The sequence below is a fragment of the Ailuropoda melanoleuca genome, chromosome 4 (assembly GCF_002007445.2).
Source record: "Ailuropoda melanoleuca isolate Jingjing chromosome 4, ASM200744v2, whole genome shotgun sequence".
NCBI lineage: Eukaryota > Metazoa > Chordata > Mammalia > Carnivora > Ursidae > Ailuropoda > Ailuropoda melanoleuca.
This window is the reverse complement of record NC_048221.1, coordinates 45368738-45382093: the sequence shown is the minus strand read 5'-3', so window position 1 is coordinate 45382093 and position 13356 is coordinate 45368738. Positions and strand designations below refer to the sequence as shown.

General features: G+C 37.1%; 1 long non-coding RNA gene across 12 annotated transcripts in view; it reads left to right on the top strand.

Moving 5' to 3' along the window:
• The window catches only part of LOC105237961, a 67393-nt gene that overhangs the window by 32026 nt on the left and 22011 nt on the right, over window positions 1-13356 (top strand). For 11 of the 12 annotated variants that reach the window (XR_004624752.1, XR_004624753.1, XR_004624749.1 and 8 more), the window contains one exon: window positions 12814-12971. This is a non-coding gene — a long non-coding RNA (uncharacterized LOC105237961). The remainder of the gene's footprint in view (window positions 1-12813; window positions 12972-13356) is intronic. The other variant, XR_002142849.2, reaches the window with a different exon arrangement.

Sequence of the window (13356 nt, the reverse complement as noted above, 5' to 3'; positions counted from 1 at the left end):
CATTCTGGACCATAAAATGAACCTCAACAAATTTAAAGAAATGTAATTTCCCTGGTCACAAATGAATTAAATGAGAAATTAATAACAGTATCTGGACAATTTCCAAATATTTGGAAATTAACACACCTCTAAGTAACCCATGAGTCCAAGACAAAGGCATAAGGGAAATTAAAAATTATTTTGAATGGAATGGCAGAATGTATGGTACTAAGCTAAAGCAGTGCTTAGAGGGAAATGCATAGCATTAAAAACACTTAGATTAGAAAAGAAACAAAAAATACCTGAAATCAATTATCTCGGTCTCCACCTTAAGAAACTAAAAAGCAGAAAGGCAAGTTAAGCCCCCCAAAAGCAGAAATTAGTAGGAAATAATGCAGGGCAGAAATAAAGTTTGAAACAAAAATAAAGACAGTAAAACCAGAAGCTGGTATTGGAAAGGTAAAATTGACAAATCTCTAGCTAGACTTGTCAGCAGAAAACAGAGAAGATACAAATGTTAATATTAAGAATGAAAAAGAGAACATCACTATATGTTCTCAGAAATTAAAATGTTAATAGGGAATATTATGCACAATTTATGTCAAATTTGATAACTTAGATGAAATGGACAAATTTCTTAAAAGACTATCAAAGTTTACTTAAGTAATAGACAATCTGAAAAATTTCCCGCAGGTTAACTCTGATAGCTTCACTGGCTAGTTCTACAAGTATTTAAGGAAAAAATAATACCAATTTTATACAAACTCTTCCAGAAATAGAAAAGGAGGGAACACTCTCCCACTAATTTTATGAGGCCAGTATTAATACCTCATACCCATTAGGGTAGCTACTATAAAAAATAAATGAATAAATAAAAATAATAAGTGATGGTGAGGATGTGGAGAAATTGAAACTCTTAGTGCACGGTTGATGGGAATATAAAATGATAGCTGCTATGGAAAATGGTATGGTGGTTACCCAAAAAATTAAAAATAGAATTACCATATGACCCAGCAATTCCGTTTCTGGGTTTATACCCAAAAGGATTGAAACTAGGGTCTTAAAGAGATATTGTACACATATGTTCAAGGCAGTGTTATTCACAATAGCTAAAATGTGGAAGTACTCCAGAATGTCTACCAACAAATAAATGGATAAGCAAGATGTGGTATATACATACAGTGGAATATTATCCAGCCTTAAAAAGGAAGGAAATTCTCACATATAATACAACATGGATAAATCCTTAGACATCATGCTAAATGAAGTAAGACAGTCACAAAAAAGACAAATACTATATGGTCCTGTTTACATGAGATAGCGGAGTCAAAAATCGTGAAGACAAAGTAGAATGATGGTTTGGTGGGGCTGGGGGAAGGGAGAATGGGGATTTATTGTTTAATGAGTACAAAGTTTTAGTTTTGTGGGATGAAAAGAGCTGTGGAGATAGATGGTAGTGATGGTTGCATACGTTTTGAATTTCTATAATGCCAGTGAACTATACACCTAAAAATGTCATGATGGCAAATTTTATGTTATATATATTTTATCACAAAAACAATTGAGAAAAGATCCATTGTATAAAAAGAATAGTAAATATGTTATGACTAAGTGGGGTTTATCACAAGATGCAAGGTTGGTTGGCTGTTTGTAAATCAGTCAATGCAATTTACTGTATCAACAGACTGAAAAAGGAAAAACCATATGATCATCTCAATAGATGCAGAAAAAGCATTTTACTAACATCTATAATTCATTCCTGATAAAACTCTCAGAAAAGTAGGAATAAAAGTGAACTTCCTCTACCTGATAAAGGACGTGTATGACACACCTCCAGCCAACATCATACTTAACATGAAAGACTGATTTTTATTCCCCCTAAGATAAAACAAATCAAGGACTTTAGGTTTCACCACTCCTATTCAACATTTTTTTCTGGAGATCCTAGCTAGTGCAATAAGGCAAGAAAAAGAAATAAGCATATAGATTGGAAAAGGAGAAATAAAATGTCTTTTTTTGGTAGACGCATGATTGTCTATATAGAAAATTCCAAAGAATTTACAAGAAAACTGTATCTAGTAGGAAGTTTAGCAAGGTCACAAAATAGAAGGTCAATATATGAAAATTAATCCTACTTTTCTAACAGCAAACATTTTGAACTTGAAAATTTTTGAAGTGCTATTTACAATAGCATCCAAACAATTAAAATACTTGGTGATAAATATAACAAAATATGTGCAAGATTTGTACACTGAAAACTACCAAACTGATGACAGAAATCAAAGGAGATCTAAATTAGTGGAGAGATGACTGTGTTCATGGATTGGAAGACCGAATATCGTCAAAATGTCATTTCTTACCAAATTGCTGTATAGGTTCAGTGAAATTATGATCACAGTGTTAACAGTTTCCTTTGTGGAAATCAGGTTATTTTTATTTTTGTTTTTATTTTATTTGTTTTAAGATTTATTTTTAGAGTGTGTGTGCAAGCAAGGGGAGGGGCAGAAGGAGAGGGAGAGAGAATCCTCAAGCAGACTTTCTGCTGAGCTTGGAGTCCAATGAGGGGTTTGATCCTGGGACCTTGAGATCATGACCTGAACCAAAATCAAGAGTTGGCCACTTAACTGACTGAGCCACCCAGGCACCCCTGGGCTATTTTTATTTTTATTTTTTTTTAAAGATTTTATTTATTTATTTGACAGAGATAGACAGCCAGCGAGAGAGGGAACACAAGCAGGGGGAGTGGGAGGAAGAAGCAGGCTCATAGCGGAGGAGCCTGATGTGGGGCTCGATCCCAGAACACCGGGATCACGCCCTGAGCCGAAGGCAGCCACTTAAGCACTGTGCACCCAGGCGCCCCCCCCCGGGCTATTTTTAAATTTTATTTATTTTCAAATGAAATATAGGTGACGTAGAATGTTGTATTAGTTTCGGTGTACAACATAGTGATTCAACATTTATACACATTAGGAAATGCTTACCATGATAAGTATGGTTATATCTCTCATTATACAAAATTATAATATTATTGACTGTATTCCCTATGCTGTACTTCACATCTGTGTTATTTTATAACTGGCAGTTGTACATCTTAGTCCCCCTCACCTATTTTCCTCATCCTTCTGCCCCACTCCACTCTGGCAACCACAAGTTGGTCCTCTGTATTTGTGACTCTGTTTCTGTTTTGTTCGTTCATTTGTTTTTTAGATCCCACATATAAGTGAAATCATAGGGTATTTGTCTTTCCTGTCTCACTCATTTCACTTAGCATAATACCCTCTAGGTCCATCCATGTTTCTGGACATGGCAAGTTTTATTCCTTTTTATGGCTGAGTAATGTTCCACTTGCATGCATGCATACATACAAGATTTTCTTTATCCATTCATCTATGGATGGACACTTGGGTTACTTCCATATCTTGGCTATTGCAGATAATGCTGCCGGAAACATAGGGATGCATATATTTTTTCAAATTAGTGTTTTCATTTTCTTTTGGTAAACCAGAAGTAGAATTACTGGGTCATATGGTATTTCTATTTTTTATTTTTTGAGGAACTTTCATACTCTTTTCCATGGTGGCTGCACCAGTGTACATTCCCACCAACAGTACATAAGGGTTCCCTTTTCTCCACATCCTCACCAACACTTGTTATTTCTTTTTCTTTCTAAGTCATTCCGACGTATGAGGTAATACCTCATTGTGGTTTTGGTTTGTATTTCCCTGATGATTATTGATGTTGAGCAACTTTTCATGTGTCTGTTGGCCCTGTATGTCTTCTTTGGGAAAATGTCTATTCAGATCTTAACATCTTTTAATTGGTTTGGATTTGTTTTTTGTTGAGTTGTAGGAGTTCTTTATATATTTTGGATATTAGTCCCTTACCAGATGTATCATTTTCAAATATCTTCTCCCATTCAGTAGGTTGCCTTTTCATTTTGTTGATGATTTCCTTCACTATACACTGCTTTTTAGCTTGCTGTAGTCCCAGTAGTTTTTTTTTTTTTTTTGCTTTTGTTTCCCTGCCCTGAGGAGACAGATCCAAAAACATATTGCTAAGAGCAGTGTCCAGGAGTGTACTGCCTACATTTTTTTTTAGGAGTTTTATGGTTTCAGGTCTCACATTTAGGTCTTTAATCCATTTTGAGTTATTTTTACATATAGTATAAGAAAGTGGTCCAGTTTCATTCTTTTCCATGTAGCAGTCCAGGTTTTCCAACACCATTTATTGAACTTTTTCCCCTTGTATATTCTTGCCTCCTTTGTTGTAGATTAATTGATCACATAAGCACGGGTTTATTTCTGGGCTATCTATTCTATTCCATTGATCTGTGAGTCTGTTTTTGTGCCAGTACCATATTGTTTTGATTACTATGGCTTTGTAATATAGTTTGAAATCTGGGAATGTGACACCTCCATCTTTGTTCTTCTTTCTCAAGATTACTTTGGCTATTTGGGTCTTTGTGATTCCATACAGATTTTAGGATTATTCTAATTATGTGAAAAATGTCACTGGTATTTTGATGGGGATTGCGTGGAATCTTTGCTAAATCTTTGTGAATTGCTTTGGGTAGTATGGACATTTTATTTTATTTTAAGATGTAATTATTACTTTAGAGAGTGAGTGAGAGAGCACAAGCAGGAGGAGAGGGAGAGAGAGAGAGAGAGAATCTCCAGCAGACTCCCCACTGAGTGCAGAGCCCAATGAAGGGCTTGAACCCGCGACCCCGAGATTACAACTTGAGCTGAAACCAAGAGTCAGACACTTAACCGACTGAATCACCCAGGCACCCCTGGGTACTATGGACATTTTAACAATATTCTTTCAATCATGAGCATGGTATATCTTTCATTGTGTCATATTCAGTTTCTTTTATCAGTATCTTATACTTTTCAGAGTACAAATCCTTTACCTCCTTGGTTAAATTTATTCATAAGTATTTTATTCTCTTTGATGTAATGGTAAATAGAATTGTTATCTTAATTTCTCTTTTTCTAGTATGTTATTAGTATATAGAAACACAACAGATTTCTGTATGTTAATTTTGTGTCCTGCAACTTTACTGAATTCATTGATTAGTTCTAACAGTTTTTGGTGGTGTCTTTAGGATTTTCTATATGTAGTATCATATCCTCTGCAAATAGTGACAATTTTACTTCTTTACCAGTTCGGATACCTTTTATTCCTTTTACTTATCTGATGCTATGGCTACAACTTCCAGTACAGTGTTGAGGACATCCTTGTTTTGTTCCTGATGTTAGAAGAAAAGCTTTGAGCTTTTCACCATCAAGTATGTTAGCTGTGGGTTTATCATTTATGGACTTTATTATGTTGAGGTATGTTCTCTCTATACCCACTTCATGAATGGATGTTGAATTTTGTCAGATGATTTTTCTGCATCTGTCGAGATCATATGATTTTTACCCTTTATTTTGTTAATGTGTTGCATCATGTTAATTGATTTGCAGGTATTGAACCATCCTTGCATCCCTGGAATAAATGTTACTTGATTGTGGTGAATGATACTTTTGGTGTATTGTTGAATTCATTTGCTAATACTTTGTTGAGGAGTTTTGCATCTGTGTTCATTAGGGATATTGGCTGTAATTTTCTTTTTTGTAGGGTCTTTGGTTTTGTCATCAGAGTAATGCTAGCCTTATAGAATGAATTTAGAAGGATTCCTTTCTCTTCAATTATTTGGAATAGTTTGAGAAGGATAGGTATTGACTCTTTAAAATGTTTGGTAGGATTTACCTGTGAAGCCATCTTTTCCTGGACTTCTGTTTTGGGGGAGTTTTTTGATTGTTGATTTAATTTCATTACTTTTTTTTTTTTTAAGATCGTATTTACTTATTTGACTGAGCACACAAGCAGGGGGAGCCACAGGCAGAGGGAGAAGCAGGCTCCCCACTGAGCTGAGAGCCTGACATAGGGCTTGATCCTGGGATCATGATCTGAGCAGAAGGCAGATGCTTAGCTGATTAAGCCACCCAGCTGCCCCTAATTTCATTACTTTTTACTAATTTTTTTTTTCAGATTTTCTCTTTCTTCCTGATTCAGTCTTGGAGGATTGTGTGTTTCTAAGAATTATCCATTTTTTTCTACGTTGTCCAATTTGTTGGCATATAATTTTCATAGTAGCCTCTTATAATCCTTTATATTTATGTGGTTCAACAGGCTATTTCTAACATTTATATAGAGAAGCAAAGAAGTTACTACAGCCAAAACAATTTTGAAAGAGAAAAGCAAAGTTGGAAGACTTATACTAACTGATTTCAAGACTTACTATAAAGTTACAGTAATTAAGACTATGTGGTTTTTTTCAACCTATGGTAAAACACAGCATGAGATCTACCCTCAATAAAATTTTAAGTGTAGAATACAGATTATTAACTGTAGGTATAGTGTACAGCAGCTCTCTAGAACTTTTCAGTCTTGCACGACTAGAAGTTTATACTTGTTGAGTAGCAGCTCCTTGTTTCCACCTCTTCTCAGACTTTGGTAATACTATTGTATTTTGTGCTTTGATGACTTTTGACTACTTTAAATACCTCATATAAGTGGAATCATGCAGTAATTGCCCATGACTGGTTTATTTCATTCAGCCTAATGTCTTTAAGTTCCATCTATTTTCTGGCGTAGGACAGGATTTCCTTTCTTTTTATGGCTGAATTATATTCCACTGTTTGTATATACCATGTTTTCTTTATCCATTTACCTGTCAACAGACATTTAGGTTGTTTCTATCTCTTGGCTATTGTGAACAAGGATATAGTAAATCGGGGAGTGCAGATATCTCTTTGAGAACATGATTTCAGTTCTTTTGAAGAGTGAGAGAGCACAGAGGGGGAGTGAGAGGGAGAAGCAGATTCCCTGCTGAGCAGAGAGCCTGACACAGGGCTGCATTCCAGGACCCTGAGATTATGACCTGAACTGAAGGCAGATGCTCAACCAACTGAGACCCAGGCATCCCCAGTTCTTTTGGATTAATACCCAGAAATGGGATTGATGCATCATACGGTTGTTTTATTTTATATAATTTTTGAGTAACCTTCTTACTGTTCTTTATAGTGGCTGTACCGTTTTACATTTCCATCAACAGTGCACAAGGATTCCTGTTTCTCCACATTCTTGTCTGTATTTGTTACTTTGTTTTCTTGATGATGGCCATCCTAACAGGTGTGAGGTGCTATTTCATTGTGTTTTCTGATTTGCATTTCCCTGATGTCTAATGATGTTGAGCATCTTTTCATATGTTTACTGGCCATTTGTATGTCTTCTTTGTAAGTGTTGAAATTTCTTGCCCATTTTTAATCAAATTATTTGTTTTATTTGCTTTTGAGTTGTAAGAGTTCCTTACATATTTTGGATATTAATCCCTTATAAACTTGCAAAATATTTTCTTCCTTTTGGTAGACTGCTTTTTCACTCTTATTGATTGTTTTCTTTGCTGTACAGAAGCTTTTTAGTTTGATGTAGTCCCAGCTTGTCTATTTTTGCATCTACTGCCTATTCTTTTGGTGTCATATTCAATAAATCATTGCTAAGACCAGTGTCATGAAGCTTTTCCCTATTTTTTTTTCTTAGAGTTTTTCAGTTTCAGCTCTTACATTTAAGTTTTTAATCCATTTGAGTTGACGTTTGTATATGGCGTAACAGAAGAATTCAGTTTTGTCTTTTGCATGTGGGTGTCCGGTTTTCTCAGCACCATTTGATGAAGAGACTAACCTTTCTCCATTGTGTATTCTGGGTGCCTTGTTGAAGGTCAGTTGACCATATACAAAGACAGGGTGATACTGGTGAAAGGATAGACACATAGGACAATGGAACAGAATACAGAGTTCGGAAAAAAGACATAAACATGGCCACAGGTGCCAAGATAACTCATTGGAGTAAAAGATAGTCTTTTCACAAAATGGTGGTAGAATAATTGGATGTCCGTATTTTAAAAAAATGAACCCTGATCCATACTTCAAACACATACAAAAATTAACTCAAAATGTATCATAGACCAAAATGTAAAATCAAAACTATAACACTTCTAGAACTTCCTGTCCATATGGTAGCTACATGTGGCTATTTAAATTTAAATAATTAAAACTAAATACAATTTTAAAATTCAGCTCTTAGTTCTACCCACATGTCAAGTCCTCAGTAGCTATGTGTGGTTTGCTATAGCTAGTGTATTGGTTAGCTTGGAGTATAGCACATTTTCATCACCACAGAAAGCTTTATTGTACACTGCTGTTCTGGAAGAAAACATAAGAGAAAAGCTTTGGGATCTTAGTTAGACAAAGATTTCTTAGGACACAAAAAAACAACCATAAAAGAAAAAAGGTGATAAATTGGGTTTTGTCAAAGTTAAAAACTTTGGATCTTTGAAAAGCTGTGCTAAGGAAATAAAAAGACAAGCCATAGACCAGGGGAAAAAAGTATTTGCAAAACATGTATTTGATAAAGAATGGGCAACCACAATATAAAAAGCAAAACTTAAAATTTGGTAATAGTAAAAGAAATAAAAAGGTGAGCAAAAAATTTGTATAGATACTCACCAAAGAAGAGATATGGATGGCATATTATTTAAATTTTCTAATCTTATGCAGATATACATATATATATATATATATATATTTATTTATTTATTTTTTTAACCCCCCCATCAACAAGGCGTATTGCCTGGGAATTTTATGGTCCATTTTTGTTTTCTTTGAGTTTCACTGGGTCTTATTTATTTATTTTATAGGTGGGGAGGTGGGACAGAGGCAGAGGGAGAGAGAGAATTACAAGGAGGCTCCACACACAGCGGAGCCCAAGCAGGGCTCAATCTCAGGACCCTGAGATCATGACCTCAGCCGAAATCAAGAGTTGGTTGCTTTACTGACTGAGCCACCTACCATCCCTCATTGGGTCTTATTTTTGAAGTGCTAATGCTCAAAAGTAAAACTGAGGAAAATAAGATGTGTATAGGTGTGTGTGTGTGTCTGAAAAAGCAAACACATCTCTTTTATAGTTGTTTCTGGTTGTCCAAGAGTGTCAGTAGTGAAGGTAAAAGGAAGCAACATACAGTCTTAGGTAATCCTGTATAGCTTTATCAGTTTTTCCGATCATGTTAATGAACTGACTTTTCAGCCAGCCTGTTTGGACCATAATAAAATGTGACTTTCCTAATTGTATTCAAATCAGTTAAGCTTGAGAACAGATGGGTGATTTGCTTTTCTTGTCTTAAACCTAAGCACTTGCCTGGACTCTGCTTAGGTGTATGTGGTAGGTAGAATTACAGCCCCCTTAAAGATGTCCACATCCTAATGCCTGAGCCCTATGAATATGTTACCTTACATGGCAGAGGGATTTTGTAGATGTGATTATGTTAAGGATTTTAAGATGGGAAAACTTGACTGGCCATTTCAGGTTTTGAAGATGGGAGTGGGCCACAAGCCAGGGAATGCAGGCTGCCTTTAGAAGCTGAGAAAGGCAAGGAAATGGATTCTCCCCTAAGGCCTTCAGAAGCAACGCAGCCCGGCCAAGCCGTTTTAGACTCAGACAACCAGAAGTGTAATTTGTGTTTAAGCCACTGAAATGTTGGTAATTTGTTATGGCAGCAGTAGAAAGCGAATGCAGCATTACTAGAGGACTGCTCCATTTGCAAGTTCTAAAAGACCGTTTTGTTTTAAGCAGGAGCACACCTTATCCTTTTTTTCTTTTTATTTTTTAATGAAGTCTCACTGCCAGCCTTCCGGGGCACCCCATGAGCATATTTTTTGCTCTTACTCTACTCTGCTCTGTGAAATGAGACTCCGTTCCAAAAGTGTGCACATTGCGTGTGCCAAGAAGGATAAAGGTCCTGGGATGCAACCCAAACATTAGCAGTGCTTCTCAGACTGTGGGCTGTGGATAGCCTGCATCAGAATTACCTGGGGAGCAAATTAAAAATACAAATTCTTGCACCTGGCCCTTTTATCTCCCCTCCCCACACACCCCATTAGTTTTAGAAATATTTTTGATCAAGTTTATTGAGGTATAATTTACATATAGTACAATTTACTTCTTTTAGGTTGCAATTTTTGAATTTTGAGAAGCCTGTGTAGTCATATAACTACCAGTACACCAAAGATCTTTCCTTTACCCAATATATTTCGCTAGTGTACCTTTGTAATATATCCCCTTCCCATACCTCCTGTCTCTGGCAACCACCGATCTGATTTCTGTCCCTGTAGTTTTGCTTTTTCCGTAATGTCATATACACGGAATGACACATTATGTAGCCTTTGAATCTGACTTCATTTGTTTAACGTAATGCTTCTGAGATTCATCCGTGTTGTTTGTATGTTCCTATGTAAATGAACCATAATTCTTTGTTACGCAAAATGGCCCTAACTTCCTTCTGTTGCTTAAATTGTGTTCTGTCTCTTTGGGGACAGTCTGAGAACTGCTACAGTCCTCCATGAATTGTGGAGGGAAGGTGTCTTTTAGTGTTGTTAGACGAGGGGCTATGGTGGAGAGAGGAGCGTGGGAGTACACATGAGTCTGAATTTATGCCACCATGGAGACAACACAGTCACATGTTAACCTGTTAAAGAATTGAAAGAAGGGAGAGTTGGGGGTCACTTGTTAGAGGAAGCAGTGGAAGATGGTTTTGAATTGTGAAGCAGGACTGTAGGAGCCAGAGGCATTATAGTTAATCATTTGTTGTAGGGTTAAATGGTCAATTAGCAGCAAAAGGAGTAGTGACTGATTGTTCTATATATAACTCCCTGTGGGCCACTACTAGATACTCCTTCTTTATTGAAAGACTCTTAATTGGCCTTGGCTCCAAAACCCTTGAACAGTAAGTGATTTGCAAAGAATATTTTCCCTCCCTCAGTGTCTTGAACACCTTTGACAGGAACTGTGCTAGGGACCCACGATACAGAAAGGGACTAGTGCAGCCAAGACCCCTCAGAACTTTTACATTCCTTTGTATTTTGTAGAATTTTTAGCTGGTGCAGATTTTCCCCAAACAGGTGGGCAGGGAAGAAGGGGGGCCGCAGCATCTTATCATAGGACTGCACCAGCAGAGCGAAGCAGTGGTGTAGAGAAGAATGTGGGTAAGATCCCATGATCTGCCCTGGAATCCTAGGTCCCAGGTTCTAGTTGGGCCAAATCACTTAACCTTTCTAAATTGACTTCTTCTTTAAGGTAGGGATGTATAGGTAAAGGGGGAAAAAAAAAAAGAACCACTTTGAAAAGATGGTTGATCTTTGAGTTGGAAGCTAAGGACAATGGAATTATGTGTGTTTGTTGGTTTGGTTTGGTCAAGGTAAAGGGCTAATTTAGGTAGGAGTGGTTGGACCTGGGGGCTGAAATTGCTCTGCATAGTAAAGAAACAAGAACTTTTTGTTTTTAATTGAGCCTGGAGGGAATTTTTTAATTATGCTTTTGTTTGGGTAGGAGTGGTAAGAGAGTGGGCCCCAGCAGTAGGGTAGAGAAGTTGCTCCTCCAGTGGCAGAGAAGAAAGGGGGCGTGGGCTTTGATGTCTGATTCTCAATTTTAAGTAGTTTCCTATTCACTGTTATAATCTTCCTCCCATGTAGATCTGCTTGCATGACACCCAGGTGTTAATGTGCTTTGGAGACAGTAGCGCAGGCTGTGTCAGCAGTAGGGGTGAAGTGAAATAGGGGGGCAATGAGGAGAATCAGGTTGCATTTAGGGTTTAGGATCAGAAGTGACAAGGAATCATTAGGAACTTACAAGCACCCTCCTTAGGATCCTCCTTAGGAGTTCTGGGCTCTCCACTGTTATGTGAGATCTGGTCTAAAATATGCATCTGAATGTTAAATGACAGTATAATTTAGAATCATGCAGATGTTGGGGATAATAATCTACCGAACAGGGTTGGGAGATATAAATGAGAATGTCGGTGAAAGCATTTCATAAACTCGGCGCCTGGGTAGCTCAGTCGGTTAAGTGTCTGCCTTTGGCTCAGGTCATGATCCCGGAGTTCTGGGATCGAGACCCACAAAGGCTCCCTGCTCAGTGGGGAGTCTGCTTCTCCCTCTGCCCTTCACCCCGTTAATGCTCTCTCTCAAATAATAAAAATAAAATCTTTAAAAAAAGCATTTCATAAAGAAAACATGTCATCCTCCAGAAGATAAAACATCTTTGCATGAAGAATATTTTGAAAAGTCAGATTTGAATCCAACACTAATCACAAATATAAGAATAATTATCTCGAAGTCATAAGCTATGATAGTTTCCTTTCTGTATAAATTCAGTTCAGATTGGTACTTAAAACATAATTTGGATGTTAGAGATCAATTTTCAAAAATGACTCAGTATGACCCCAACGTGTCATGTTCAAACATGAGGATTTAGGATCCTACAGTAATATCAGGCCCATTTAGTAGGAACAGAAAGCAGCTTTGGTCATTTAATATTTGGCTGAGATTGTGAATAGGTATGAGAAAGAGGAAGTGATTATGTTGCAAAAAAAAAATTGGTAAGAGCATGTATCGTATACACACACACACACACACACACACACACACACACACACACACACTTGACATGTGTTGTCTTTGATGCTCATTACTGCCCAAAGAAGCGGGGATGTCCATTCTTTAGATGGGGTGTGTGTGTGTGACAGTTATAGTGATTTAAGGACTTGCTCAAAGTCATAGCACCGAAGTGGCAGAGCTGATATGAAGACTCTCAACCAACTTCAAGGTCCTTGTTCTTTTCATCCCACTGTGCTGCCATGTGGGCTCTGAAGGAAGTTAATGCTTAGCCCCCAAGCCTTGTGTGCTTCCAGGCTCCTCGTCCTAGTTTCATACCAAATCTCAACTGTTTTTCTTCCAGAGAACTTTTACAGAAAGCTTCTGACAAGACTTGATGAGATGCTGTGGCTGACAAGCATATGAAAAAGGATTAAATAACTTGAGCTCTGGAGTGAACAGTTAAATCCCTGGATTGTTGAAAGTTCCCTTCATTACATGGGACTCACCATTTTTTGTGAGGTAATTACAGAAATGCTGGCGAACTCTTTCCATTAGTGGTTCTTGCATACAGTATGCATTTCTTATGTTGTGGGGGCTCTTTTTTTTGTTGTTGTTGTTCACAATTCACCTTAGGGGTTTTCTCAAACTCTGCATTCTTATTCTATAGTGGTTTTTAGCTTTCTTTTTTCTTTCCAGGCTGGGTGGATGATGCAGTTTCACTTCTAGGTGTTAGGATTCTCTTTCACACTGGTTTGTCATGACCTTAAAGTATTTTAAGTTTCTCCTTTGGTAAATTTTTCTTTTTAAAAAATGTGGTGCCCCAGTAAGCTAGAGATTTGTTTTACCAAATGAGTTTAAAATACCAGCACCTGGAGAACCCACAGTCCATAAGCATTGTTGGGAG